Source organism: Notamacropus eugenii, chromosome 5 (genome assembly GCF_028372415.1).
Source record: "Notamacropus eugenii isolate mMacEug1 chromosome 5, mMacEug1.pri_v2, whole genome shotgun sequence".
Taxonomy (NCBI): domain Eukaryota; kingdom Metazoa; phylum Chordata; class Mammalia; order Diprotodontia; family Macropodidae; genus Notamacropus; species Notamacropus eugenii.
Genome location: NC_092876.1, coordinates 297,320,373 through 297,347,720, shown reverse-complemented (window position 1 = coordinate 297,347,720; position 27,348 = coordinate 297,320,373). Strand labels below are relative to the sequence as shown.

The 27,348-nt window shown below is 38.5% G+C and overlaps 1 long non-coding RNA gene across 9 annotated transcripts in view; it reads left to right on the top strand.

Annotated features, from left to right (window-relative positions):
* LOC140506244 (uncharacterized) overlaps positions 1 to 27,348 on the top strand; it is a 444,115-nt gene that overhangs the window by 191,653 nt on the left and 225,114 nt on the right. For all 9 annotated transcript variants that reach the window (XR_011967829.1, XR_011967830.1, XR_011967833.1 and 6 more), the window contains 2 exons: positions 9,476 to 9,521; positions 9,681 to 9,997. This is a non-coding gene — a long non-coding RNA (uncharacterized lncRNA). The remainder of the gene's footprint in view (positions 1 to 9,475; positions 9,522 to 9,680; positions 9,998 to 27,348) is intronic.

Genomic DNA, 27,348 nt, shown 5'->3' with positions numbered 1-27,348 from the left:
TGAAGTCATTAGCTTCCATTTGCTCCATTCTGATTTTGAAGGAATTATTTTCTTCAGTGAGTTTTTGAATCTCCTTTTCTATTTGTCCAATCTTACTTTTTAAGGTATTCTTGTCATTAGCTTTTTGTACCTCTTTTGCCGTTATTATTATTAATAACTAATAATTAGTTAATTATTGCCTAACTAATAAGGTTAGTCTATTTTTTAAAGTGTTATTTTCTTTAGTATTATTTTTTTGTCTCCCTACCAAATTATTGACTCATTTTTCATGATTTTTGTGTATCACTCTTATTTCTTTTTCCAATTTTTATTCTACTTCTCTTACTTGATTTTCAAAATCCTTTTTGCACTCTTCCATGGTCTGTAACCAATCCGTATTATTCTTGGATGCTTTTGATGTAGGAGCTTTGACTTTATTTTCTTCTGGTTGTATGTTTTGATCTTCTTTGTCACCAAAGTATGATTCTATAGTCTAAGTTTTTTTATGCTGTTTGCTCATGATCCCAGTCAAATACTTGACTTTGTAACTCTTTGTCCAGGTAGGAGTCTGCTTCTCATGGGAGTGGGGGTGGGGGTATTATCCCAGGCTTCAGGGGTTTTGTATCAGCCATTTAATCCCCCACTCTCTGTTGGCCCAGAGCTCCAGAAGCAGCTGCCTCAGCCTTCACAGCCACCGCCAGCATCAGCACCTTTTCCTCCTCCACCCTGGGGCTGGGGCTGGACCCCAGTCAGACCAGGTCCCGCAGAGTTCTCCACTGACCTTCTGTGCTGTCTTTGGCATTTGTGGGTTGAGAAGTCTGGAAATCACCACAGCTGCCAGCAGTTCAGACCCCTGAGATCCACTCTGACCCCATCCACACATTCTAGGACTGTTCTCTGCTCTATTCTGTTCCCAGGCTGATGTGACAGATGTCTCCTGTTGACCCTCTAGGCTCTCTGGGGCTGGAGATTTGTTTCACTTTGTCATTTTGTAGGTTCTGGAGAATTTGTTTAGAGTCATTTTTAGAGGTATTTGGATGGGTTTTAAGAGAGATCTCAAGAAGATCCCTGCTTTTACTGTGTCACCTTGGCTCCACCCCCACCCCCCCATTTTAAGCAATTTCTTATACAAAAGTCATTCTTGGTAATATGTTTTAATCTACTCACACATTTTATATGGTTTTACCTTGCCCTTCAGGTCACCTGCAATATTGATTTTTCAACTTTGGGGTACTTCATAGTTCATAGAAGGAGAAAGTCAGACAGGTGAGGAGAGCAGGTGTAGTAAATAGACTGTTGGGCCTGGAGTCAGGAAGATTTGAGTTTAAATCCAGCCTCAGATACTTACTAGCTGTGTTACCTTGGGCAAATCACCTAATCTTTGTCTACCTCAGTTTCTTCATCTGTAAAATGGGCACAATAATAGTATTTACCTCCCAGGATTGTTTTGAGGGATAGTATTTGTGAAGTGCCTGGCACATAAGAAACATTATGCATACATGTATAGAAACACATATGTATAGAAATACGTATATATGTAATATATACACATATGTATATATGTATGTATATACTAGGTATTATTATTATGAGGGAGGGAGGGAGAGAGAAACAGAGAGAGAGAATGAGAATAAAAACCACAGCAATAACAACAATTTAAAACTTCCACTATCAACAAATAACACTATAATTTCTAAATCTGAGTCAGTCTTTCTTCAGCCTCATCCAGAATTGTGGGAGGGCATCAGTTAGAGAACAAAATCCCTTCCTCAAGGTCCTTATCCTTCATTTTCAGCTCCTCTAATCTGTCTATGGATGTGCTAGTGAGTAGGATCGAGGCCTGACCATTTTCTTTGACTTATGGCAAGGGTCACAAGATGGACTTAGATGCTCTCTCCTAGACTGTGGGACAACTTAAGGCATAGGTTGGGCAGTTCCCAAAAGTCTGTGAGAGAGAATAAGATGGGAGCTGGCTCTGGCTCAGTGTCCTGTTCCACCACACTGTTATGGAAGTATATCCTGAAGGTTACCATGATCTAAGCTCAGAGAAAGCATGGCAGAGAGATTAGAGAGGCCCAGGGACTCACCTAGAATTGAACCTTGAAATCACATAATAAATCTATTAGAGGGGTAGAGCCAAGAAACTATGACTGCTTAGGCATGCTGGCTACCATATTTAAGGTGGGGGGCGGAGAGTTCAGTGTGGTTGCTTTCAGGGCCTCTACTCCCACCCCAGGTATAGCATAGAAGGACTAGAGTGGTAATAACTCCCACAACTGCAAAGCCAAGAGAAGATGAAAGAAACAGTGAGGAGGAAAACTTAGAGCAGTCATCTCTAGTGAAAAAGTTGAAGACAAAAAGCAAAAAGCATAGAGCAAAAACATGACAAAATACAAAATGTTGTGGGTTGAGCAGCTCAAGATAAAATTCTGGAATAAAAAAATTCCTAATAATTAGAAGTGGAACCCTTGAGAAATTAATAGATTGGTCACAAGGGCCCCAAGAGCAGATAGAAGTAATGGAAGGAAGGAGATAAATCATGAAATTGGAGCTCTTAAGTAAAAACTTGAAATGCAACCAAGTAACTTGGAATAGAAGCTGAAAGACTTTGCCTAAATAGTAGGCACTCTGAAAAATAGAATAAAATAAACAATTAAAAAATTTAAATGATGTAATAAGTATTGGAATAAAGTCAAAAGATTGAAAAGCATTAGGAGAAACTATGAAGAATATACTATCAAAAGCAGTCAACCTGGAAGACAGAATTAATTTAAGAATCATTGGGTTCTCTGAAAACCATAATAAAATAAACAAATAATTAAAAACTCTTGTATATCATATTTCAAGAAATTAAAAATGTCCCAGAGCTACTAGAAACAGAGAGAAAAGTTAAAATAGGACCCACAGATCATTATCTAATTAGAAACAATAACAACAATTTAAACACACCCAGAAATGTATTTGTAAAAGTCCGGGGCTTCTAAGTCAAAACAAAAAAAAAAGTACAGCAAACAGTCTGAAAGAAAGATAAAATATAAAACTGCTAATGTCAGTATCACACGGCAGGTATGAAAAAAGAAAAGGAAGACTTAGAATGTGATATATCAAAAGGCAAAAATAGCCTGTCCTGAGAATTTGAATATGATTGCACAGGTTAAAAAGAAATGGAAATTTAATAGAATTGAGAACTTCTGATTATTATTGTGAAAATCAAAGGTGGATAGAATCTTTGAAATACAAATACAGAAGACATGAGAGAAGTAAGAAGGTAAAACAAATTTGAAGGATTCAAAAAATACCTAAATGATGAAAGATATAAGAGAAACCTAGGAAAGTACATAAGACTAAAGAACTTAAAAAAAAAAAGCCTAAATAACCATCAAATGCTTATATGGTTGATTCTGCAGTCTTGGTTGAATCTGCAAAAGCTAAGGTCATGATCTCAGAGAAGACTATAGTAAGAATAGACATGGCTAAAAGAGATAAGCTTTAAAGCTGCCTTATTTGTAAAGTCATTATAGATAATGAAATAATAACAATACTGAATATATGCAACAAATGGTCTAATGTTCATAGATTTAAAGAAAAAAAACTACCAACATGCAGGGAGAAAGAAACATTAAAACCATAATAGTTGGGGACTTCAATATCCCCTATCAGATCTAGACAAATTTAATGGAAAAATAAGAAAAAATGTTAAGGCCTTGCAAACAATTTAAGAAAAATAAAGGGAGGAAGCTGGTGACTGAGGCAGGGAAAGGTTACGAGCTGCCCTTGGCCAGCCAGGGGAGTGGGAGCACATGGAGTCTGAGGCCTGTGGGCTACCTACCACCACATGCTTGACTAGGTGGAGCTGATGTTGCCCCCAAAGCTGAGGATCTTCAACAACCACCCAGCAGGTCCTAGAACTGTGTTTTTCTGGGCACCAATTATGAAATGGTAGTTGGTTTGTGCTGGGGATTGGCTGACATGGCCAGGCCTGCAGAAAAACTCAGCACAACACAATCTACTGCATTAATGGCTACAGGGTTAATTTGGTCAAGATACTCCCTTGTTATTATTTCTAAAAACTGAAGTCCATTTGCAGTTAACTTTTTTGTTGGTGCTGCAGGAAGCTCTCAGCTCTTTTGTATATGAAAGTATAAACAGGAACTAACAGCCAAGAAATATTTGTAAAGGATGCTTGACCTACTGAACAAATCCAGAAGCACTTATTACCACCAAAGGGACCTAGTTTGATTAATTTTATTATTTGGTTTTCAAAAAGATAATGCTAACAACATTAATATTCTGCAGATGGAACTGTAACAGTAGCCATTATACAGTACCTTGACTGAACTGAAAATTAAACACACTTTTAGTAAAAAAAAAAAAGTATGATAGACCTCTGATGATTACTTAATGGGAATGATGAGGAGTATATATATTTCTTAAATCTGGATGGCAGTTTTGCAAAAATTGACCATATCTTAGGGCAAAAAGAACTTGTAGACAAATGTAGAAAGGTAGAAATATTAAACATATCCTTTACAGAATACAGCGTAATAACAATTGTAATCAATAAGGGTAATTTGAATAAAAGCTTTCAGATTCAGATGAGATAGCATAATCTTAAATAGTCAGTGATAGAACAGATCATAGAAATATATAATTTTGGTTAAAAAAGTCATGAGGTAACAGAGTAAAACATTCGACATGGAGTCAAAAAATGCTTTGGGGAAATTTGTGTTGCAAAATACTTTAAACAGTGAAGGTCCTTTATAGCTCTAAATCTATAGTTCTTTGGAAGAAGAGATCAGCATATTGAATCAACAACTAAAACACTAAAAAATCAACAAAAAAAGCAAAAAACAAGCAAAAAAAAAATCGGAAAAACTACAGAATTGTTAGGTTGATAAAAATAAACTGGTTGTTTTGGCGGGAAAGTTAATACAATAGATTAATCATGTTATTTTGAATCTTTTCAATAAAAGACAGAGAAAGCCCTAATTATTAAAACAAAAATGAAAAAGATGTATCTTCAACAGGTAAAGAAGCAGAGGAAGTTGTTAGACATTTTGGGGCGCAGACGTGCTCTCCCTGTTTGGGTACCAGGATCGTATTTATCTCACAGAAGGAACCTTATCAGACTCTTTCTAAGTTGATTTGTAAACAATTGATGAAATATGGGAGTTCAGAATTTATTTTCAAGTCCATTCAGGTTTGGATTCCACCCTTTTTCCTTCCCCTCCCCCTTATTACCCCTGCCCTTTGGGGATTTTATTTTTGACTTGTTCCCTTTTTGCTTCTGAAATTGGTTTGTTTAAATTCTCTACTTTAATTTTGTTAATTTGGGTATTTTGTATTTTTTTTTGGTAAATATCCACTCAATTTACTTAAGTTTTCTGAAATTGAAGGAATAAGCAAAAACAAAAGAGACAGAATCATCTCTAGTTGTGGATAAAGTGATGGTAGTCTAGTTGGAGAATCCTAGATATCCAATGAATAAATTAATCAAAACCCACAAAAATCATCTGCCTTTTCATAAATTACTAATGAAACCAATGCCAATTAAGCCAAAAGGCAGTTACTTTAAAGAGCTAGATAAAATAGTAACAAAATTCATCTGGTGGAACAAAAGGTCAAGAATCTCAAGAGAATTAATGAAAAAAGGAGGAAAAAAGGAGGCCTATAATTATGAGTCCTCAAATTATGCCACAAAGGCAGGAATCATCAGAACTATTTGGTACTTGTTAAAAAATAGAAAAATTGATCAATTGGACAGATTAGGTAAGCAAGACCTAGAAACAACTGAACTGAGCAGCCTAGTATTTGATAACCCCAGGGACATCAACTACTGGGCTAACAACTCCCTAATAAAGCAGACACTGTGGGAAAATTAGTTTGATCAAAATGCAGTCTGGTCAAAATTTCGTTTAGACTGATATTTCATGGCCTCTACAACAAGCTCCAAATGAATACGACCTGAAAACAAAAATTTGTATCATTTAAAAAAAAAGAAAAAGCTGCAAAGGAGACACTTTGTACAATCATGGTTAGGGGAGAATTCTTAGCTGAAAAGGGAGAGAGATGATCATAGAAGATAAAATGGACAATTTTGATTGCACAAAATTGAAAATCTTTTCCATGAGTGCAATCAATATAAGTAGAATTAGAAGAGAAACAGCTGGGAAAATATTTGCAGCGAATATCTCTCTTACAGGTCTGATTTCAAGACATATAGGAAATTGATATAAATGCATAAGAGCTATTTCCCAGCAAATGTGGTAAAAGAATATAAATAATCAATTTTAAAAAGAAGAAATTAAAATTATCAGCCACCATATGAATGCTCTAAATTTGTTCTTTCCTTCCTTTGTTCCTTCCTTCTTTTCTTCCTTCCATCCATCCCCCAGCAGAATGTTATTCATTGAGAATTCTATTTCTTTTTTTTTTTTACCTCATTTCCTAGCACAATGAATTATAAGTGCTTAATAAATGTTCATTGAATGGGATTGAATTGAATATGGGAATTATTTCAAAACAAGTTGCAGTATGTACTCCCATCATCAATGGCTAAGAGTAAAGGTCATAATTATCTGCAAATTAGAGGAAGGAATAAAGATGTGATGTGACCTAGAGAATAATAATCATGATGATAATGATGGTGATAATTTATACTTCTATAGCTCCTTAAGGTTTACCTCATAACAACTCTCTGAAGTTTTTAGTATAAGTATACTTCATATTTTACTACTGGGTAAACTGAAGTTAAGGGTATATGTAACTAATTCAAGCTCACCCACCTAGTCAGGGTTAGAGCTTATATACTACCCCAGGTCTCCTGAGTCTAGAACTGTACTGCGGACTTCCTAGCCTCCACTTTCCTCATCTGTAAAATGAGAGGATAAGATTAGATGATATTCTAGGTTTTTTCATTTCTAAAATTTCATCATTCTATGAATCTGTCTCCCTTTCCCCTTTCCCTTTCATTTCAACTACACTTATACATCTATACTTTAAGAAAACCTAAAATATGAAAACTGGAATTTACAAAACCTAAAACATGAGACAGTGAGCATATGCTCTACACTAGGTTTCTTTACAGAAGGATTCACCCTAGGATTGTTTCATAGTGTTAGCTCTCCTGCTGCATTTAAAAATATAATATGATTTATAAAATTCATCTTACACAGAACATCTGTTGGAAAAAAATGTGGCATAGTAGGACATGTCTTAGCATTCCATAGATGAAACTTTTACCTCCCCCCTTACCCGTGTCTTTATTGGTCGAAACTGTGACTTTGAGAATCTATGCCAAATTTTCCACTTTTATTCTGGATTTAGTAAAGAAATAACATAGAGCTCTGAGACCCAAATTCCGGAAACTCAACCTTTCTACAGTGCTTGGCATATAGTAGGGGCTTAATAAATACTTGTTGATTGATTATTCATCAATATTAACATCCTTTAAATGAATGTTAAGTATTCATGAGAGTAGGAGAATCAAAAAATCTGAGAGCTGGACAGGATCATAGAGATTGTCTAGTCTAACCCTCTTACAGAGGAAGAAACCAACGTTCATAGAAGTAAAGTGATCAAGAAAGGCAAAGTGGGATAGTGGGAAATGTGCTGTCCTTGGAATCAGAAGAGACCTAGGTTTAAATTCCACCTCTGACACAAATTGTGTGACCATTTAATGACTCTGAACCTCTACTTCTTTAATATGCAAAATTGAGGTAACTCTAGGCTCTACTTCATAGGCTGTTATGAAAATGAAATTGGGTGATATCACCTCATTTCATTTCACAGGAGTCTGTGAAAGAGCCAACAAGTTACCTCCTCTTTATCTGTCTATCTATCTATCTATCTATCTATCTATCTATCTATCTATCTATCTATCTATCATCTTTCTATCTATCTCTATGGAGATAGCCATTGCACTATGTCACAGAATCTGAGAGTTAGAAGAGACCTCAGAAGCTGTCTAGTCTAATTAGAAGGGAAAGACAATATTTTTTAATATGTAACCCATGGCTCAAAGTCTACCATTTGCATAAGACTCTCCTTTTTTGTGGAGATTAGTTAATTACTCAGTTCCACACCTGCAGGAGGATTAGAGTTTCTGAGTATTTAGAGAGCCCAGCGATCCTGGTCGTCTAGCTTTTAGCTTTGAGAGAGAAGAATGACAGTTACAAATACTTCTCAGGTCCTTGAAGGGAGAAAAAGATTCTGAGAAGAAGCTGACATGATAGATGTGCTGGTTCCTTTTCAGGGTATTTTTTTCCCTTCAGGGACCTGAAGCAAGTTTGGAACTATGAATGTTCTCTTGATACCAGAAGCTAGAAGAGCAGGATTTCTTGACTCTCAAGCTCTCAGCGACTCTAACCCTCTTTCAGGTGTGGAACACTGAGTACTTTGTTGTTGCTGAGTTGTTTTTCAGTGATGGCTGACTCTTGGTGACCTCATTTAAAAATAAATATAATTCCTCTTCCCTTTCATACCCTTTCAAACACTTGAAGACAGCTATCATGTCTCCATTAAATTCTCTTTTCTCCAGGCTAAATATTTATAGTTCTTTACGCCAGTTTCTTTTCTGAAGGAAATCAAATCCTTTAACCATCCTAATTGCTCTCCTCTGGACACTCTTAATCAATTAATCAATCAGTGACTCAGCTATTATGTGCTAGGCTCTGTGCTAGGTAGTAAGGATACAAATATAAAGAATGAGGCAATCTGTACTCACAATGACTTTACATTCTATATGGGGTAGAGTGCCCCCCAAAGGGGCAGCTAGGTTTAGAAGTGGATAGAGCACTAGGCCTGGAGTCAGGAAGACTCCTCTTCTGAAGTTCAAATCCAGTAGCTGCATGACCTAGGGGCAAGTTACTTAGCCCTGTTTGCCTCAGTTTCCTCATCTGTAAAATGAACTGGAGAAGGAAATGGAAAACCACTCTGGTAACTTTGCCAAGAAAACCCCAAATGAGGTCACAAAGAATTGGACACAACCGAAGAAAGAACAACAACAACTTTTCTAAAATGTGGCACCCAGAACTAAACACAAATTCTAGATGTGGTCCAATGAGGATAGATGGGATGATCAACTCTTTGTTCTTGGACAATAAAAACTGGCATTTACATGGAACCCCTCTCTCTTCCCATTAGTGTGAGGTGCCCCTGGAGCCTCCATTTTGAGAAAGAGCCCAGGCCAGCCATCCTTTATCCTCTCCTAGCTCTGCTCTTGACTTTGTCACTATGCCTCTAGTACCTTCTCACTCCTTTCCCCTTTCCATGTCTCTTTTATGTGTTGTCTTGCTCTATGTGAATGTAACTCCTTGAAAGAAGAGATTGTTTTTCTTTTCTTTTTATTGTCTTATATTTATGTTGCTTAGTATAGTTCCTAGCACACAGTAAGCACTTAATAAATGATTGTTGACACTAAAAGGTGTTATATATTTTATATATGGGGCATGCTGCATACATTATTTTATACTCATAAAAATATTATATTTTACAGACAAGATGTTGGAAGTTTCAGTGATTTGCCTGTGGTCACAAAGCTAGTAAGTATCAGAGATAATATTTGAATTCCCATCTCTGTCCTGATTCCAGGAATTGTTCTTGGTCTTTCATTTTTGAAGAGGACGAATGTTGTCTTGATTTGTGGTTGAATTGGGTTTAAGTGAGGTAGGGTTTCACAAAGACGTCTGTCTCTCTCCTAGGATCATTGAAGTCCAGAGGCAAGACAAAAGTCAGACCAACTGCTGACAATGGCCTGGGATGCAGTGGATTACCTTGGCATTTTCCATGTCTGTTCAAGCTTTAAGCTCTCTACAATGCCTGTTTCAGTTGCCTGCATTATTGTTGGAATGAATTATTCTTATCTACCCATTCTGCCAGAGGAAGTCATCGCAGACTTGGGGTAGACACTCTTCTAACTCAGTTCTGTCAGTTACCCTCAACCTGGTTAAGCCCATCTGCAGAGATGATTTTACCAAGGTGTGACTGCTGTGTGTTCTATGGCTTCTTGGAACTACAGGTGAGAGTTGGGTGACAGGAGGACACCAAAGGTATATGAGCAGCTCTGAAAAGTGCTCAGCAAGTCCTCATACCAGAAATGCTAGTTCTCTCTGAATCCTCCTTATTATACATGTAGGTGTATCACCCTTATCAAGACACCATGTTGCTTCTCTCTAGAAAGGTCAGCTGATATTGGCTAAGGTCGCAAAACAAGCTAATGGCAGATTTGGGACTAGAATTCAGGTTTTCTAATTCACAATCTGGGGCTACTTCTACTTTACTAGAATTACTGGAATGGCAGGACCACAGAAGAAAGAAACTGGGAACCAGCTGAGCTATATAATAATATTTCTATTCCTGTGTCTTTCATTAAAGATGCATGATTTTTGTAATTCTTTCCTTTAACAGTAATTGCTATGTTTTGTCTTTCAGGAACCTGGGAGGGAGGAGATAAGCCAATATTTCTGCCTGTTGAGCCTGCAGTTAAAAATAATTATAGAGAACACGATGATGTTTCATAAACTGTCATGTGGCAGGACATTCTCAAATAGATCTCTGATATTATTCAGATTTATTTAGTGATGGGGAATTAACTGTGGATGGAATGGAAAACAGAGTACAAATGGAAAATCAAAATGTTTTTTTGATTGTTCTCACTTGTCACTTGTCCCTTTCAGAGTAGAGAGATGTTTGGGGGTTATTCTATGGGTGTGAATGCAGATGGCATTGCCCTCCGTGATGTTTTTTTTTCTTTCTAGACTAACGTTGCTGTTTGGAAGAGTGGTAAAACTCTCTCCAGCTTTAACCAATGTATCATTTAATTCTTCCATCAGTAGGATCACGATGGGGGCTGCATTTAGTCTGTGTACTAAAATTGGCTTTGTCTAGAAGTTAGCTTCGTTCAGATGAGGTGTTTTGGAGAGAATGTTAATTAAGATATCAGTACTATGATTGGTTGGTTGGTTGTTGTCCTTCATTCTTGAAGAGGACCCAAGGTGACATCACCAGGATAAAGTGAAGTTTCAGTGTGTATGACTGTGGCTGATCAGACCAATATGAGCTCAGAATGCTCTACCACAAGTTGGGTACAGATAGTCTGTGTGAACATTTGGGGTGGATACTCTAAATTTGCACATCCTGCATTTCTTTTGTGCTGTTACAATTCTGCTTTGCTGATAGAGCACAGTACCTTTTATTAGACTGACTACCAAACTGAAGGTCTACAGAACCATTGTGCTGACCTGATTATTGTAAATGTGTGAAATGTGGACAGTCTACCAGCACCACGCGAGGAAACTGAATTGCTTCCATATCAGTACTATAATAGAGCCTTGGATGAGAATAAGAAGATATAGGCTGTAGTCTTGGCTATACCATAAGTTGTGCCATTTTAGATTGGGTCTTGGTTTAAGGTTCACTCTCTTCATCTGTAAAATATGAGGGTTGAACTTGGTGACCTCTTAGATCCCTATTAGCTCTAATAGATTTTAATTCTACTACTTTTTAGCCTAATAATAATATATATATACATATATATACATATTATGCATACATAGACATTTTATTATATTTGTCATGTTTTCCATTCTATCCATAGCTAGTTCAAATATATATTTTTGTTGAGTTGTTTCAACTGTGTCTGACTCTTCCTGACTGTGACGTTAAGACAAAATGGGCCTCTATAACTCAAAGGTCAAACACTAGGTTGATCTCCTAAGTTTGTTCCTTGCTGCTTAAAAAATAACTTCTAGGTGTCACCTGCCTCAGTTTTGTACTACATGGACAGATCCATATTTGCTTCATTAAACAGATAATGTAATATAATGAAAAGAATTGGGAATTGTCCCATCTTGGCTTCTAGATTAGGGTTTGTTCCAGGGTGCCAGCTAAGTGACCTTAAGAAATTTATTATTTGACCTCTCTGTACTTCTTTTTTCTTTTCTGAAAAAAGAGTCTAGTCATATTATCTGAGCTAAATCAGGATCAACAAGTGTTTATCTTCTGGCACTTTGCTAGACTCTGTGTGACATTTGAGAGCCTTTCAGAAGCTTATCATCTAGTAGGGAAGGCACACTTAACAAACACACAACACAAGAAACAAGTGAGTGCTAAGTGCACTATGAGGGCAACTACATGATGCAGTGGGTAGAGTGCCAGGCCTGAAGTCAGGAAAACTCATCTTCTTGAGTTCAAATCCAGTTTCAGATATTTAGTAGCTGTGTGACCCTAGTCAAGTGACTTAACCCTGTTTTCCTCAGTTTCCTCATCTGTAAAATGAACTGGAGAAGGAAATGGCAAACCACTCCAGTGTCTTTGCCAAGAAAGCTCCAAATAGGGTCTAGTCGGACACAACTCAAAAACCACTGAATGGTAACAAAAACCAAGTATACTGTGAAAGTCCTGAGTATGAGTAGAAAAGAAAGAGATCAGGATGCAAGAAGTGGAGACTTGAGCTGGGCTTGAAGGATTGATAAGATTTGGAAAAGAAAGACCACAGAATTTTAGACATAGAACGGATCTTCAAGGCCATCTTCTCCTACTCATACCTGAGTCAGAATCCCCTTGAAGACACCCAGCAAATGGTCTTTTAACCTCTCTTTGGCAAGTTTTAGTGAGGGGGAGCCAGGGCTGTACTGGTAAGTGTTCAATAAGAGGCTCAGGGAGGGGGCAGGGAGGTGTGCTTGGTACACTTGTAAGTTTGATCTGAATTATTAACTTTTTCTCCATCACTTTCTTAAGTCTAGAAAATCAACAGAACAATAAATCAAGCTCTGATTTGTGACGTTTGACAGTTTCTGAAGTGTAAATACTCTCACTGAAAATTTGACATCATCATACCCTGGCAGAGGGAGAGAGGTTACTGGGAAGGGGGAAATCCTACTACCTCCCAAGGCAGTCCATTTCACTTTGGGGCAGGTCTAACTGGTAGGATTCTTTGTTTCAAAGGCTAAATCTGACTTTCTACAAATGGTAGTCATTGTTGGTAGTCCTGTTCTGTGGGTCCAAGCAAAATAATGCTAATAACAATATTACTGACACTTACCATTTATATAGCACTTGAAGATGTGCAAAACACTATGCATGCATATACACACATATAAACACATACAAATACATACTCATATACATATATACATACACACATATCTATGTGTGTGTATGTATATGTGTGTGTATATCTACACACACACACACAGAAAAAGAGAGAGAGAGAGAGAGAGGTGTGACACAGTGACACAGTGGATAGAGCTCCAGGTCTGGAGTCAGAAAGACTCTTCTTCCTGAGTTCAAATCTGACTTCAAGACACTTACTAGCTGTGTGTCCCTGGGTAAGTCACTTAACTGTTTGCCTTAGTTTCTTCATCCACAAAATGAACTGGAGAAGGAAATGGCAAATTATTCCAGTATCTTTGTCAAGAAAACCCTAAATGGGGTCATGAAGAATCAGACAAAAGTTAAATGACTGAACAACAACACATCCACACAATACATAATGAGATAACATATATGTGTATATATGTCAATGTGATAACATATAGGCACATATGCCATATAATACACATGTATATATGGATATTATATATGTATTTGAGACAATCCAACATATACACTGCATATACATGTATGTGTAAAGGTACATGTATCTTTCATCTATTCTACTTATCTATCACAATAACCTTCTGAGCTAGGTGTCATTATCATCCCCTTTTATATATGGAGAAACTGAGATTCAAGGATGTTTAGTGACTTGACCAGAGTCTGTGTGTTCATCCTTCGTTGCCAAAGAAGACCATGCCATCAGAGAAATAATGGCATGTCTTACACTTGACTTTGTTTTGAGTGAGGGAGGGCTATACAAATCTCCAGCCTCACTTCTCCTCCAGAGCCATCTGAATTCAGTGACCAGATATTCATCAGGATGACTGGAGACGACCCAGGATGAGGCAATTGGGGTTAAGTGACTTGCTCAAGGACACACACCTAGTGAGTGTCAAGTGTCTGAGGTGAGATTTGAACTCAGGTCCTCCTGACTCCTGCACTGGTGCTCTATCTACTACACTACCTAGCTGCCTCCACCAGGATTGACCAGAGTCACACAATGAGTAAATGACTAAGATAGGAATGAAACTCAAATCAACCTGACTTCAAGACCATCACTGCTCTTTTCCCAGCAGCCTCTTAACATCTTATTCCTTTCCTTTGCAAAAGGAATGTGACTCAGGAGGTAAGACTTAAATTGTGCTTTGAGGAATGGATGATTGGATTTGGAAAGGAAGGGAGATCATATCCCATAGGGAGAAAAATTGTGAGGGATAGGAATGAACCTTCTTCATTCCTGGGGTGGGAGCAGAGCTTGAGAAGACTGATATGTATGGACAGTGTGTCTTCCTGGTCTTAAGAGCATTACATTTGCTCTTAAATAAACTTGCTTTTCTTTAGCATAGGGTGTGTGTGCGTGCGTGCGTGCGTGCGTGCATGCATGTGTGTGTGTGTTGACTGAGGTAGGAAAGGGAATAGGGACAGGCTGCTGTCTGATGGCTCATTTGGATTTCACTCATTACTGATGCAGTAATCCGATTTAAATATTTTACAGAGTGATTGGATTGTGTTTGGCCCTAGAGGTTTTAAACCAAGGGCACAATTTTTTAAAAAACCCAATAAATAAATTCATTAGTCTTATATGTTGTTAGTCACACTAGACTCTGATAGGGAACTTTTTTTTTGTTTGTTTTGGACAAGAAAAAGACTGAGGGAGCATCTTCCTATAGCTGTAGAATAGACTATATTTTGCTTAATTGGATTTTTTCTTTCTTTTTGGCTGGCACAGGGAAGAGGCCCTCCCATAGCAAAGAAAAACTCCATCTGCAGTTAGCTGTCCCCCACTGACAGATGGCACACAGTGGCATTATAAACATTTTTCACCACTTCACTTGGTTTTTCCAAAGGCCCAACGTGGCCATTACATAAGTCCAAGAGGCCTGAGGTCACCTTTTATTTATGTGACAGATTTTTCATCTTTGTTCATTTCCTCAGAAAGTGGCAAATGGAAATGTCTCAGAGGGCTCAACTTCCCACCCAGAATCAGAATACTAGAGCTAGTAAGGACTTCAAAGGCTAGCTAGTCCAACCCCCTCCCTACAACATTCCTGACAAGTGGCTACCCAGTCTTTCTTCAAAGATTTGCAGAAAGGGAGAACTCATCAAAGTAAGGATCATAGGCAAGGAGCTGTATGGGATCTTAGAAGTCACCTAGACCAACTCAGCTCATTTTACAGATAAGGAAGCTGAGATACAAGGTTTAAATGGCTTTTCCACACTTACACAGGAAAAAAATCTTATGCTACTGGCAAAATGCCAACTCAGATCCATGGACTCCAAGTTACGCTTTCTTTTGCCACTTTAGCAATATCTTATTAGATGTTTGGTTGCTGTTTTAGACCAACTCTTGTCTCATTTCTAGGCTACTTAATTGCTTTCCCAGACTTTCATTGCCAGATTCTGAGCTGTCACTAACATATTTGAAACTACCACCCTCATTAAGTGCTCATCAACTAGGGGCAGGGTGCTTAGTGAGCCAAAAGCAAATGAAATACTTTTTTCCTTTTTCTTAGAGGATTTAAAATATTGATGTAAGTATACCAAAATAAAAAGTGATGAGCCATGATGGCGCATCCATGAGAAAAGTCATGAATAATGCCCATAATAGCATATACCAATCAGTTCACTCTAATTCATCCCATATTTTGTTCTCAGTTTAATCAGTAACAATCCCAATGTATTCCTCTGATTGTACCCTTCCCTGCTCAAAGAAGCCAAAAAAAACCCCAAACCCAAACAAACTCAAAAACCAAACTTCAATGTCTTTTTCTTCAATGGCCTACAGATGGAAGTATTCTAATTCTAGGACATATACCTCCCTCACAATTCAATTCCATTCTACCAAAAGTTTATCAGTTTCCTGTGGGATGGTCTCTATAAGAAATACAGCTGACTCTAAGGGCTTAATGTCCAGTAGGGGAAAGGGAAGGTTACACAAATTACTTGCCCAGACCAGATTTCATTAGAATGAGGACTTTTCAAGAATGGAAACTCTCTTCAGATGCAAATAAACTATTGTTATACAATTTACAGTCTTTGAGAGTTGGGTAAGGTAATGGTCCCCAAACTTTTTTGATCATGCATCCAATTGTATAATTAAAACATTTTTGTGTACCAGTTTCTAATATTTGTATGTTATCAATTTATAAGTCATACCATGCAGTACTGTACTACTAATTGTGTGCATTGTGAAATTTTCATAAACATGGAAAACTTGAAAAAAAAAGATGAAATAACATTTGATCTTAGAATCAATAGGGAGCCAATGGAACTTAGTGAGTGGAGTAGTGAGATGCTCATAACTGCTCTTTAGGCTAAATCATTTTATTAGTTGTATGGAGAATGGATTGGAGAAAGGTCATTCTTGAGAAAGGGAGATTAATGAGAAAGTTACTGAAATAGTCCAGGTTTGAAGTGATGAGAAGTGATAAGGGACATAAGCAGAGTGGTAGCTATACGAATAGAGAAAAACAGGCAGAGGAGATAGAAATCACAAGAGGTAACAACTACTTGAATTTTTGGGGTTAGGGAGAGTGAGGAGTCAAAAATGATAAGGTTATGAACCTGTGGTCCTAAATGAGTACTGGTGACTTTGACAATAATAGGGTAGTTTGGAAGAGAGATACATTTTGGGGCAAGTTAATATAATGAAATCTGTGATGAAGGTCACAATCTGTCCATTCCTATTTATGGTTGAGTGGAAAAGTGGATAAAGCTACTGGGCCTGGAGTCAGGAAGACCTGAGTTCAAATCCAGCCTCAGACACTTACTGTCCGTGATACTCTGAATAAGTCACTTAACCTCTGCCTACCTGTTTCTTCAACTGTAAAATGGGCATAATAATAGCACTTATTTCTCAGAGTAGTTGTGAGGATAAAATGAGATAATATGTCTCCCCTTGGATCCAGAGGACTTTTGTCACATTTGTCTGCAGGGCCCCTGGAAAGTCTGGCCTGGGCGGGGGGCTTCTTGGATTCTCCTTCCATCTCTCTCAGCCTGGATACTCCCTATCTGATCACCATTTACCATTCTCTTCTTTTGATTCTTTGAATATCCTTTTGATATTCCCAACTACTTAGCATTCTCTTGAAGTCCAACTTGCTCAGCCTGGATTGTGGATTGTCTGGACTACCAGCTACTCCCACTCCCAACAGGATTGTCCCTGGGGTTGACCTATGAAGACCATCCCTAGGATCCCGAGACTGCCTGGCCACACCTGGATGCTTCCCTCAGTGTTTTTCTGTTTTTAAATTCCATCTTGCCTCCATAAAGATGCTCAGGTTTAATCCAGCACAGACTCTGTCTAGCTGAGATTCTGTCTGACCCACTTGGCAATACAAGAGTGACAAACAGTTAGGTTCCTTAAGAGTCAATCTTTAATAAACTTTGTTTTCTTTTGGTTTAAAGAAGTGTTGAGTCGAATTCATTTGAGCAGGACCTGGCGTGTTGGTATTTTGGCGTCCCCAGCAGCCCCGAACCTCAACAGAACATTGTTATCATTTAGTTGTTTTAATTGTGTTTGACTCTTCATAACCCCCATATGGGGTTTTCTTGGCAAAGATTTTACAGCTTGTTTTACAGATGAAGAAACTGAGGTAATTTGAACCATAAAGATCAAATGTATTTAAAGGTGGAAAGTTGGAGATTGAAGAAGGGGGTTATGGATTTTGTGAAGGGGACAGTAAAGTTAGCCAAAATGACTAGAATTTGGAATAAATGGATGAGAATAGTATGATATAAAGTGGGTGAGAAAAGATGAGTGATTCTTAATTATGGAAGGCCTTCCATTCCATTCCATCTATTTCATTCCGTTCCATTCAGTTCAGTTCAACATACACACCTAATGGCAAGGCATTGAGGTAGGCTATGGTGATGCAAAATTAAAAATGAAATATCTCCTGCCTTCAAAGAGGGACAACAAGAGAGGATATAGAACAATTTAAGGAGAGACAGAAAATTTAAGGAGGGGAAGGCATGCCTTCAAGACAAGGGCAATGGAGTGTACAAAGGTACAGAAGGAGGAGTTTGGTGTAACAGGCTGGTTTGGTGGGAATGCAGTGTGGTATGAAGGGAAGAAATATGAAATATCTGGAAAAGTAGGTTGAATGCAGATTATGGAGGGTTCTAAATGCTAGGCTGAGAAGTTTATATTTTATCCTTGAGTTACTGATGATTTTGCAGAGGGGTACTTTGTAGATACTAAGTCTTGAGAATATTAATTTAGCAGGATGAATTGGAGAGGAGACACTCCTCTATGAGGTGAAGGCAATAAGGACCTGAAGGTTATGTGAATGGAGAGAAGGGTACAGATGTGAGAGATGTAGAGGCATAATCAGCAAGACCTGGGAAATGATTGGACATGGAAGTGGGGTAGGGGTAAGGGAGAAGACTCAAGGAAGATTCTTAGGTTGGAAACCTGGTAGGCAGGATGTATGATTGTGATTTCAACAGAAACAGAGCTGGATCATGAGTTCATGCTGAGTTTGATGGTGCTGATGGTATGTCCAGTTGAAAGTTGCCACCAGAAAATGGACAATGCAGGGTTGGAATCCGGGAGGAAGATTAAAGCTAGATATATTGAATGTTAAGGATTTAGGTTAAGAAGTTTGAGTTTGCCTGAGCAGTCACTAAGGAACTATTAGATAGGGTACAAAGGTCAAAAGAAGGTCTTTTAAGAGAACCAGAAGACTAAGCCAGACGCACCATAGTCTGATGAAATTGTGAATAGTACTCCCTTCATCAACCCCAAACCTGCTGGGAATCTAATAGCACTTTATTAGAGCTGAATTTCTGGTTCAGTGCCAGAAGGTAGCATTGTGTAAGGCATGAGAAATAGCAGTTCAACCAAATTGTGCTTTGGGTGATTTATCTTTGATATACTTTTTTGGTTTCCTGATGATGCTTTCAGTAATACAGTCATAGCTTACTAATTTGTACTGCTAGGGACACCCCCAGTTGGGATTAGTGGGGAAAACCCCCCACAATTGGGTATAGAATATTTTAAAGTACAAACAGTAATTCAGATTAGTCACAGAATGATTGATACCTAGCAAAGGCATATTAAGAGACTGATTGTTAATGAGCATATCAACTCATAGGATCCCAGATTTACATCTGCAAAGTACCTTAGAGATCACAGAGTCCAGCACTATCATTTTACAGATGAGGCTATTGAAGCCCAGGGAGGATGGGAATCATCTAAGGTCTGAAACTGTGGTCCTCTGGCTTTAAATATCCTACACCAGAGGTGAGGAACCTGCAGCAATGTAGTCCTCTATCTAGGTCCTGAAGTGTGGCCCTTTAACTGAATCCAGATTTCATAGAACAGTCATTTAGTCAATTGATTTAGTCAAAAGGCCACACTAGAGGTCCACATATGGCCTCAAGGCTGCCAGTTCCCCGCCCCTGCCCTACTCTTTCCATTGCACCAACTGGCTTTGGAGGCCCTACTAAGTGTGATAATTTTTCTTTAGTTGCTAGAGTCTTCCCCTCTAAGATTATCTTTCTTCTACTTATCTGTATTCTATTTGTACCTGTTTACTTACATCGTCTTCCCTATCAGGATGCAAGCTTCTTGAGGGTAGGGGCTCAAAGTAATGGTGTTCAGTCATTTTTTTCTGTTTTTGACTCCTCATGACCCCATTTGGTGTTTTCTTGGCAAAGATACTGGAGTGGTTTGCTATTTCCTTCTCCAGCTCATTTTACAGAAGGGGAAACAGAGGCAAACAGGGTTAAGTGACTTGGGTATGACTAGGGTTATACAGCTAGAATGTGTTTGAGGTCAGATTTGAATTCAGGAGAAGTCTTGCTGACTCCAGGCCCAGGGTGTTTATCCACTATGGCACCTAGCTACTCTGACTCAAAGTAAGTCCTTAGTAAATGCTCATTGAATGACTAATTTTGAGGAATAGCTAGGGGGTGAGATGGGTATTACATGGGGCTTGGGTTTGAGAAGTCCAGATTTCAAATCTAGCTTCAGATGCTTACTAGTCATATGTCCCTGGCCAAGTCACTTAACCTCTGTTTGCCTCAATTTCCTCATCTGTAAAATGGGCATAATAATAGCACCTATGCTTCCAGGATTGCTGTGAGGGTCAAATAAGATAACAATGATAAAGTGCTCAACACAGTACCTTGCTCATAGTAAGCGGTAGATAAATATTAGCTGTTATTATTACCGTTGCCAGAGACTTGTTTGAATGATTTTAAGCTCAGACCCAAAATTGTCTTTACACTTGTGCTTTGCACTCTTAAAGAGATTTCCCTAATTTCATGAAACAATTCAATTTAACAAATGTTTATTAAGGGCTTATTATACCTATGGCATTATGAATGGGACTGAAAGTACAAAGCAAAATAATGAGTCAATTCTGGTCCTTAAGGTGCCAGACTGGGACATACAAGATGTACCCAGATGGATAAATTGGACTTAAGACAAAGTAATTTCTAGTAGTGTTAATAATGGGAGAGATTAGGAAAAGCATTCAGTAGGAGGTGACGGCTAGGCTGAACTTTAAAGGAAGGAAAGAGGTCACTATTGACTGAGGAAATGACCTTTGCTAAGACACTGAGGTAACAGATTAGAATATCATTTGTGGGGAACAGCTAGTGAGTCAGTTTGTCCAGAACAGAGAAAATATGAAGACTAAATCAAAAATTGAGAGACTGAGTTGGAGCCAGGTTGCACAGGGCTTTAAAGGGAAGGTGGATGAGTTTCTGTTTTAGAAATGGGGAACCATAAACTTTTTTTTGAGTAAGGGAGTGATATGTTCAAGTCCATCTTTTTGGAAAATCAAGTTGGCAGCTATAAAGAAGAGGAATTCAGAGAAAGGAGACTGGAGGCAGGGAGATCAATGAAGAGGTTATTGTAGTAGTCCAGGCAAGAGGTGAGGAGAGGCTGCCTGCATTAGGGGAAGACTCTGCGAGTGGAGAAAAAAGGAGGGACAGGAGGAATGTTATGGGCAAAGTATGGCAAAAACTTGGAAATTGCCAGATATGGGAATTTCCTTAAAAAAGGGAATGTTTACAAATACCATATCAGCAGATTCTGGGTTAATGAAATTTTGCCCTTCCTGAAATATCTTTTGTTCTTTGTGTCTAACATTTATACTTAACATAAACTTTTGTCTTTGGGGGCTAATTATTTGAGGGACCATCTGGGAAAGGACATGTTCTGTTAATGTAGTATTTATTTTTTAAGTGGAAGGAAAGGGCATAGCTACAAAGCAAACACAGGAGGTGTGAGTCCCATGATTCCAGTCTGGGCAGTTCAAAATGGCCTAAGAAATCACACTTTTTCAAGCATAGACATACAGTGTGAGAGTTGGGACATGAGAGATCTCTTCTGGCCACTTCATTTTATAGATGAAATGGAATCCCAGAGAGGGGAAGTGACTTGTAAAAACTTTTCTGGTGATAATTAGCTGAAGCGTCCCTTCCACCCATTGGTCCTAATTCTATCCTCTGAAATCACATAGAAACCCACAGGGGAAAGCAGCATGATGTAGTAGCAGATGCTAGACTGGGGAAGGGGGCAGGAGATTTAAGTTCCAATCCAGCTCTTAATGCTTTTTGATTTCTACCCTGTGGGCAAGTTATTGAACGACTCCCCTGAACAAAGGCTGGTTGACCACTTGTGGGGTTTGTTAGAAAAGGCATTATTTTTCAGGAAAAGGTTGGACAAATTGGCTACAGAGGCTGCTTCCAACTCTGAAAGTCTATGATTCTGAGCCTCCTATTTCTTCATCTGTAAAATGGGGATAATAATTCTTGTGCTACTACCTCACAGTGTGGTTGTGAGGTAATTGCTTTGTAAAGTTTACATATGTTGTCTACATGAATTACTGTCCTGGGCAATGTGGTACTCTGGAGAGAGGATTGAACTGGGAGCCAGGACAACTGGGTTCTAGTACCAGGTCTGCCACAATTAGCTGAATCACCTTGGATCCTCTCTGAGCATTCATCTCTTCATCTATAAAAGATCTATATTTGCTGTTCAGTCATTTTAGGCATGTCTGACTCTTTGTGACCCATTCTGGACTTTTCTTAGCAAAAACAGTGAAATGGTTTGCCATTTCTGTCTCCTGCTCATTTTATACATGACAAAACTGAGGCAAATAGGGTCAAGTGACTTGCCCAGGGTCACATAGCTGGTAAGTATCTGAGGTCAGATTTGAACTCATGAAGATGAGTCTTCCTGACTCCAGGTCTGTCAATCTCTCCAATGTGCCACTTGGCTGCACTATACCTATATTTACCTATCTCAAAAGGTTGTTGTTAGGATCCATTGAGATTGTATATACCAAACATTTTATATATCTTAAACACTGTATAAATGTTAGAAATTGGTACTGACTAGTTCTATCCTCTGGAATTACACAGAATGACACTACTTTATTTCATATATGGCTATAGCTTTAAATGATACTCCATAGTGTTTTTCCTGTCATTGAAGGAAGCCTGTCTTTGAGCACCAGCTCTTTAATGATCTTGGAAGTTAACCACTGAAAAAAAAATCACAGGATTTCTGTCCATCACTCTTCTCCTTTGTTTAGAAGATTAGATTAGCCACTGGATTTCAGAGTGCATAGCTTTTGTTTTGCAGCTTAGGGAGGCCAAAATCTCCTTCTGTTTGAGCTTGGGAAGTAAGCAGTGTTTCGTTTTGAGTGGATGATGACGGCAGGATGAGAATGGGATGAGGGTTGAGCTGTTCGGACTGAAGAAGTAGTGGGGGTGAAGGATTATGGGGTTCAGTCTTCTCTCTTCATATCAGTGAGGGCTGATGGACATTGTGAGATTAGCGTTTTGAAAACTTCTAGATTCCCCTTTTTGCACCTAAGGCAAAGAGAACAAAATATCCTTGGGCAAGCACAACAAAGGCCCTCAAATGCCTGCCAAGGAAGGCCTGGTAGGCTGCTAGGAAATGCTTATTTTCCCTGGGTATGGCCACTGGCACACCATCTGGTATCTTACTATGGTGACAAGTTAGTCCCTTCATTAGAATGTAAGTTACTTTTGAGTGAAGATTATTTCATTCTTTATACTTGTATCTGAATGGTTTAGAACAGTGCCTGGCATATAGTAGGTGCTTAATAAATGCTTGATTGCTACCCAGAAAAATGATCAGGTATTTCTATGATGCTAAAAGACTACATGTGCTGTCAGCACTCTCTCAATTTTGATACCTTGGGCAAAGCTCTGACCATACTGTTCTAGTTCTGCCTCTGATAGGATACATCAAATTTAGAGATCCCTTGAGAAGGATAGAAATGACAATTTGTGGCCTTTATTCATGACAGGTAGGTGGTAGACTTGGAAAGAATGCTGGATCTGGTGTCAGGAAGACCTGAGTTCAAATCCAATCTCAGATATATACTAGCTATGTGACTGGTCAAGTTACTTGACCTCTGCCTCAATTGCCTCATCTATAAAATGGGGCTGAATAGCAGCTACTACCAGATTTGTTGTGATGATAAAATGAAGTGCTTTGCAAACCTTAAAGTATTATATACCTATTACTCCTCCTTTTCTTTCTACTCATGTATTTATCTCTCCCCACCCCCAAGGACAGTGCTTATGGTGGCCTCTTGTTAATTGTCAGTCCCCCTCCTATTAGGATACTCTTTTAAAAAGCTGTGGATATGAAGATTTCCTTTAGATTTCTATTGGTAATAAAGGAACACAAATATCTATCAAGGCTTAGCCCAAAGTGATTCTATTTAGAAAGCAAGGAACAGAAGCTTTCTGCCTGAAATAGAGGGCTCCAGTTATCGTTCATAGCTATTTGGCGGGGCAAAATGCTTCTAAATGTGACTTTGCATCACAGTCGAAGTTTCATGACATATTGCTGAGATAATCTTTCCCATGGTCTGTGATTCGACCCATAAGGCCAGAACAGGGAAATTAACTAGGGGTAATAAATAATATAGAATCTGGTGAATATTTAGGGCCTGGTAATGATGATAAATCAGGTTTGCAATGTTCCTTGAGGAGATTGTGAGATTCTGAGAAATGAAGCTAAGAAGATTGATTAGAACCTATTGCTTTTCAGAAAATCTACTGCAAAAACAGCAGCAAGGCATTTTTAGATAAATAGGTAACTGCAGATATCCTCCACTTTGGTCCTCCTCAAAACAAAATGGTTGTAATCTACAAATGTCAGTGCTATCAGGGCTAAATGAATAGAATGAAGAAAGCCACTCTGAAGCATCTGCAAGGAAGGGAAGGTTGATTTGCCTAAAGGGAGCAAAGGGAGAAGGTACATAGCTTTTCATTTACTTCTCTCCCGAAGTCTTAGGGTGTTTTTTTTTAAATCTTAAGGGAAGAAAGGCAGTAGGGAGAGTAGAAAGTCTTGGATTTGAAATCAGAATTTGAATCCTGGCTCTGTCACGTCATCCATCTGTGTGACTTTGGACAACTCACTCAACCTTTGTGGGCTTTTATGACCTACAGTAAATAAATAAATTTTTCAAAGACATGTTAAGAAGATTTGACCCTTTTAGTACTATACACATTCATCTTATGGAAGCCAGCATAGCCACTTCTAATTTAAAAATCTCTGTCTCTCCTGTGTCTGTGTCTGTGTCTGTATCTGTGTCTGTGTCTCTGTCTCTGTCTCTCTCTGTCACTCTTTCTCTCTCTCTCTCTCTCTCTCTCTCTCTCTCTCTCTCTCTCCACTTAAAGCAAAATATTAAAGAATCATGAATGCTCTTTCTCTCCTCACTGCCCCCCACCCCATGCAAATTGTTTATTATTATGCCCAAGAACATGTGGTCCATCTAATAAATCATATCTAATCTAAGAAACCCTTAAGTCCATGTCCTCCTTCACTAAGTAGATTTTGTAACTAAATGTCTTAATCTTAGCATTGTAGGAAAGTCTGGAAAAAACAAGTGCTCACTCTTTTTATGTATGGTACTTTGAATTTTTAAGGGTTGGGAGCCTCCACCTAAAATAGCAGTGTCCCCTAGTTTGGTCAGCTGTGTTTTTTTTTTGTTTAATTAAAAACAAAGAAAAAAATAAATTAAATGTTATGCAAATGTTGCCTGAAGACTGGTTTCATCCCATGACAATCTTTCCCACTCAGATGTGATGTTACTGATGTCATAAATTTTTCCTCCAGTCAGCTCACCTTTCCCCTCCTTAACCTCACAGAGTACTTTTTAGGTATCTCTTTTCTGCTCTTAATGCAGTAACATTGTTGTTCCATCCTTTATTTCTGAAAAGGACCAAAGACATTATAAAGTAATGTCTTGACTCATGGGTGAATTGGAGTCATCAACTTCGCTCTGTCTTTCAAAGTCATCGAAGTCAATGGCAGAAAAAAAAAAAGTCAAGATGACCGCTGATGGGATGCAGAGAATGACCTTGGTGTCTTCTGTGTCTCATCAATCTCTAAGTGCTCCACAGGGCCTGTTTGCATGAGAACAATTTGTTCCAATGGCCATGAAGGCAGCTGAATGCAGAGTGGCATAGTGGATAGTGGGCCAGCCTCAGAGCCAAGAAGACCAGAGTTCAAGTTTTCAATCCAAGATATACTACCTGTGTCACCATGAGCAAGTTACCTAGCTTCTTAGTGGCCTCTGAAAAATCTCAAAGACTCCGAGTTACATACAGTTGGCTGACCTGCGTCAGTGGATGGAGTTTCCAAATCAAGTATTTCCCACTCCAATGGAATCACAGGTTCAAGCCCTCACTAATCACCCTTAAAACTTATATATATATGTATATACATATACATATATATAATGTCTTTATTCTCTATTAAACTATCAACTATATGAAAATAGAGGCTATGTCTTCATTAAATTTAGTCCGTTCCTCTGAGCCTGACATTGTGCTTTCCACACAGTAGTAGGCACTTGAATGCGTTAGACTGAATTGAGTTCCTCCCTCTATCTGTTTATTCATTCTAACAAGCACTTCTTGAGTGCCTATGATGATGACGATGAAGATACTGGACTAATTGATGGGGGATACAAAGACAAAGGAGGCAGTTTCCTTGCACTTAAAGGGATTCTGATCCATTAAGAGATGTATCATATACCCAAATAACTGTAAGGTAAAGTTGAACGGAGTAAGTGTGTTGGAGAGCCACAGACACCACTACCACTGAATAAATAGCCAGCTAGCTAATATTCATAAGTTGTTGTTCAGTGGTTTCAGTTATGTCCAACTCTTCATGACTCCATTTGGGATTTTCTTTGCAAAGATACTGGAGTGGTTTGCCTTCTCCAGCTCATTGTACAAATGAGGAAACTGAGACAAACAGGGTTAAGTGACTTCTCTAGGATTACATACAACTAGTAAGTGTTTGAGGTGATACAGTACTTACTATGTACCAGGCACTTTATGATTATTATCTAATTTTATCCTCAAAACAATACAGGGAGATTAAATGCTATTATTATTATTCCCATTTTATGGCAGAGGGAACTGAAGGAAGAGAGTTTAAGTGGCTTGCTCAGGATCACATAGCTAAGTAAGAGTCTGTGGCTGGATTTCAACTCAGATCTTCCTGATTTCAGGTCCAGGGTTCTCTCTCCATTGTTGAGATGGGAGGTAGATAATAGAAGTGGTAGTGAGAGAGGAGCCAAAGAGTACTCCATACCTTTCCTTACCCAGGATGTTAAAGGGAATGATGAATGGTGGTTTATGAGCTCCTGATTTACAAACTTAGAGGCTGATATTGGTGTTGAAGTCCCCACGGGGTAGTTACATTCAGTATTTAAGAAATAAAATAGTTAAACCCCAGGAAATCCAAGATGAATGGGTGGGTAAAATTAGCAATGTTGCAATGACTGAGGAAAAAGAAACTTCAACCTTCCCAGGGAGAAAAAAAAAAGCCTTAGTTCTCTATAAATGGACATGGAAAATCAAGAAATACATAGAAGTGGTGTCAAAGTCATAGGTTTGTAGGCAGATCTGGAAGGTACCTTAGAGGCAGCTATTTTTTTTTATATTAAATTTTATTTTCAAAGATCAGTCTTTTGTTTCTCCTACTTCTCTCCCCTCCCCTTCCCCCTGCCCCTTGAGGGAGGAAGGAAAACACAACCCTTGTTACACGCATGTATAGCCAAGCAAAACAAAATATTTTATTGAACATGTTTTTTTTTTTAAAAGAAGTTTCAATCTGCACTCCATCATCACCTCTCTGTCAGGAATTAGACGATATGTTTTATCATGAGCCCTCAGGAATTGTGATTAGTCATTGTGTTGATCAGTTTTCATCTCTCTCTTTCTCTTTTTCTTTCCCTTCCTCCCTCCCCCCCC